This window comes from Epinephelus lanceolatus, chromosome 9, assembly GCF_041903045.1.
Source record: "Epinephelus lanceolatus isolate andai-2023 chromosome 9, ASM4190304v1, whole genome shotgun sequence".
Taxonomy (NCBI): Eukaryota; Metazoa; Chordata; class Actinopteri; order Perciformes; family Serranidae; genus Epinephelus; species Epinephelus lanceolatus.
The window spans coordinates 23,234,946-23,239,843 of record NC_135742.1 but is presented as its reverse complement, the minus strand read 5'-3'; positions in this window follow the sequence as shown (position 1 = coordinate 23,239,843).

Sequence of the window (4,898 nt, the reverse complement as noted above, 5' to 3'; positions counted from 1 at the left end):
AATTCTCTTCATGTATTTTTATTACACAGGCCATCCACTCCTCCGCTGGCAGGGTGACGTCGGCCTCCCATCGACAAGGGGGGAGTGTCACGTCAAACACACGCCACACACAAGTGTTGAGCCTATACCCCAACCTGTGGAATAGAAAATGTGTATGAATGGAGAAGTGAGCTGTGTTTCTCTGTGGGCGTGGGTAGAATACAGGACATTTTCACTTAAACTCAGTGTCTGTGCTGACTTAGACACAGTATGTGTTGCTATATATGACGCATTTTAAAGGAAAACAATTTATGTCGATAGGATTTTCTGCAAATGTAATAACATTTGTGTGTGTAGTTCTGATTGCATAATGATCACCTGGTGGAGGTCAACCAGCCATGGGCGGATAATGAGACAACAGGCCCCTGGGCACAGATATGCAGAGGCCCCCACCACCTCCCCATTATGCATCTCTTTGTAATAATAATAATTAGCTCCATTCATACAGCACTAAACATTTAAAATACAATGCGAATAAAACAAACAACATGTCATAAAATATCATCTAAGTAAAAGATAAAATAAGCTGGGATGTCAGCTGGGATAGGCTTAAGCCCCCCGCGACCCCTAACAGGATAAGCGGTTACAGAAAATGAATGAATGAATGATTTTCTGCAAAAACTAACTCATTTTTGTGTCTACTTCTGATTGCATAATGATCACCTAGTCGAGGTCAGCCAGCCATGGGTGATTATAAGACACAGTGGTGTGGTGGTTAGCATTGTCACCTCACAGCAAGAGGGTTTCTCGTTCAAACCAATGGTGGAGGAGCCTTTCTCTGCAGACTCTGAGTGTTCTCCCCATGTCAGCGTGGGTTTTCTCCGGGTACTCTGGCTTCCTCCCACAGTCCAAGGAAATGCAGGTTAACTGGTGAGTCTTACTTGGCCGTAGGTGTGAATGTAAGCATCTCTGTGTCAGCCCTGTGATAGTCTGGCAACCTGTCCAGGGTGTACCCTGCCTCTCACCCAATGTCAGCTGGCCTCCACAACCCCCAACAAGATAAGCGGTTACGGAAAAGGAATTAATTATTTTCTGCAAATATAATTAATTTTTGTGTCTACTTCTGATTGCATAATGATCGCCTAGTGGAGGACGACCAGACATGGGCGGATTATGAGAAAACAGACCCCTGGGCACAGACATGCAGAGGCCCCCACCACCTCCCTGACAACCTCTTTCTGTAGTCGTTATGCATCTCTTAGTAATGATAATAAACTTTATTTATATAGCACCTTTCAAAACACAGTTACAGAGTGCTGTACAATAAAACTAAACATGCTGAAAACACAAGGAGAATAAAAAACACTAATGTCCTCTACGTCCCAATCCTTACCTATGGTCATGAATGGATACAAGCTGCAGCCAAAAAGAGTTTCCTCTGGCTAGGCTCAGCCTCCGAGATAGGGTAAGGAGCTCAGACATCCAGAGGGAGCTTGGAGTGGAGCTGCTGCTCCTTCGCGTCGAAAGGGGTCAGTTGAGGTGGTTCAGGCATCTGATCAGGACGCCTCCTTGGCTGTGTACATTGCTCCACAGTACACAAGTACGGCCTCCTGTTTTTGTTGTTGTTTTGTGTGTGCCATGTTCAATGTCATTTATGGGCGGGAAAACAGATTAGTAAACAGTAGAAAGCAGCATGAAGTTGCTAGCCTGTGCCGGCAAAGGGGCTAAAATTAGTGCATCCACCTGGGTGTGGTATTTCCATCACTTCCAAATGGAGCTGATCGGAGCTGAAACCATAAATACCAGTGACTATTACAAAGCGAGTTTTCCCAGGACTAAATGCTGATTGTGACCTTTCCCTTAGTCGGTGTTAGTAGATTTTTTGTTTGGTGGGAAAGAGGCTTTTGTGGTCCTTTTGTGCGTGTGGTCATTTTGAGCATCCTGGTCAGTATGTATGGGACCCCTGACACTTAGGGACCCTGGGGCTGTACCCGGTAGGCCCACTGAGGAATCCATCCATGTGAATACTTTCTATTTTTGTTGATACTAGGAAGTGTACAGATTGTGAATATAAAGTTGAATCTCTGTGTCCCAGCAACGTCATAATATTATACGTTACAGCAGGACAGTTAAGTTGCATTATATTGTACAAGCCGTCCTTTAAAACTCACCCTGTGTCATTGTTACATGTACGTCATCTGCGGCATATGCCTTTAACAAAGCGGAGAGTTACCCAGCAGTTGTTAGTCACATTATTCTAACAATAGGCTCCCACACACTTACAGATTGATGAAATGATAAGTGGATGGATGGATAGATGGATGTTAGAGGCCATATCATATATCCACAGTTGTTCCATTACTGTGCGATACACCCCACTGTTCTTGCCTCAGCCATTAGTGTTATCAGAGAATCGGTGTCCTTTTTACTTCTGCCTTTTCCGCAACCAAACAATTGACCATCATTACCCACTCATTATTGGATGGACAGTCAGTCATGTTATAAGTCATCAACACATTACTGTGTCAGTTTGGGGCTCCATGACGGTCCTGTTCCTACAGTGAACTTCTAATGAGAACAGTAATGAGCCCCGGTCAACATACTAAACTTCTCATTTGGACCCCAGTCAGATTACAGTCAGTTGCCAGGACTGTAGAATGAGTGCTGACCTGATTTATGGGCTGGTTTTGGTTTCAAGGCCTTTTGTGTTCAAGGTCTGCCTGAAAACATACCAGTTTTGTTTATGTGGTGAGTCACATGCTGCATTCCACCTGTACACTGACTGAATTAGAAATCATTTCTCGGCACTGCTTTGCTACTTTTTGGGGGAAACAGCCACACTACTTACAGTATGTGAAACCTTTAAATGGAAACATACATTTTACAGTCTAATTAGTGGACGGGCATTCACAGGGCAAAGTTCAGAACTTTTTAACTGCATCATAAAAGATCTACATTACTTCAGCATACTCTCAGTGCTTTCAGCAGTGTGTGACATAAATCTCTACATAAGTCCTCGTGACAGTGTGGGAGAGGCAAATGGATCTCGGCACCATCAACTCAGAGATAGGGATTATAGTGAAGTCGGAGCACTTGTCTTCATCTTACAGTGAGTGAAGTACAGTGTATCTATGTCAGGGCATAATTTATGACAATATAGTCTTTAGAAGCCAAAATTTAGGCTATAGACTTCTGTTTGTGTACCTGTGCAGAGACATATGTAGGAATACTTTTGTGTTACTGCCTCCACTGTACACACTAGGAGAATATAGTGAAACGTGTAACTGGAATACATTTTTTGTAAAATTTGTAATACCATTATGTGATAGGCATCAACATTGTTTTGCTGTAAAGTGCCTGACAAACTAATTAAAGAGTTTAACTCATGAAAAAAAAAAAACATTTGCTGCAAACAAAAAGTTTGAATTTAGGTCACCCCACATAGGTATTGAACAGTGTTGATTGTAACCTAACTAAGTGGCCCATTTAAACCACTTAAATGGGGACATCCCAGTCACTCACTGCTTTGTAGCTTGTAATGCGTTCTTTCAAATCCAGCTCATGAAGTCAAAGCTTGTCTTTTGTTATCTTTCCTTACTCCATCTACCAAGCAAAAATCAGCGCTGCAATAAAGCACATGAAACATGACATGAAAAGAAAACCTGTGAAACAGTTCCAGTAAAATTAATGTTAGCTGTCCAGGGATCCGTCTGATTCGTCCCAGATTTCCAGCTTGGGTAGCTATTCAACCTGTGCCTGTAATGAGGGTCAACTGAACAGCTCTCTGGAGGGACATCCAGCCACAGGTCAGTAACATTTTGACCTGTCATGTGTTGTAAAGGCGATATACAACGTTAAACAAATGCATTATGTTGTCGGCTGAGAATCACATCGACCCAGTTTAATTTCTTATAGAACATGATGCAAATAGCAGGAATTTATTGTGATCAAGCTGTGTAAACTTATTTTAACTTACATTTTAATAAAAGAATATACACACAACTTTCTTGCATCCTTCTTTGACAGGGTGGGGATAGAAGCAAGAGCACTGAGACATTGATGCTATCTGGGAAGAAAAGTTTTGGGTTGTTGGTTCTACTTTAGACAATGTTAAGGCTTTTATACATTTATTGGTAGCTCACTGAGGGGAAACATGAATAAACTATGTTACTACTACTACTATAGACTATGTGAATAACAGCATGTGCAGTGGATGTCCAAAACGTGTCGGCAGCTACACAGGGTCAGACTGGGCTAGGCCTGTTTAATTTAAGGTAGATGCAGATAGTACAGTCAGTGTGTTGTCTCTAGAAGGGCACACACAAGGCTGGATTACCAACTGGGAAAATTTGGCAACTACAGAGGTTAAAGCTCCAGCAACACTTGTAGGAGAACAACTTTATTGTCAGCGCAACGTGTTTCAGCTTGTGGTCCTTGTCAGGGTCATCAGCCACCAACCAGGCAGCTGCCCCAGGGCCCCTCAAACACACCAAGTTGCTTTTGTGGCAGCTGGTTTGTGTTACTATTATTACTTGTTTTGATTTTGTTGAGGAATATAATGTGAAAAAATGAAATCTTTATGCTGATGATACACAGATGTACCTGCCTGATAGAGCCACAGACCCTGGGATGACTGCCTTACTGATGTCAAAAGCTGGATGTCAAATTTTTTTCTTCAGCTGAGCTCAGACAAAACAGAGATTGTTGTCATGGGGCCCCAGTGCGTTACTCAACAAATTCCACCTTTGGCTGGTCCCCTCTTGGATAATATCAAATCTGTTGCAAGAAATCTTGGAGTCTTGTTTGACAGTAATTGAAGTTTTGAGCAGCATGTCACAAAGCTTGTGCAATCATGTTTTTATCATAGAAATATTTCAAAAATACAATCCATTTTAACACAGAGACAATTTTACATGCCT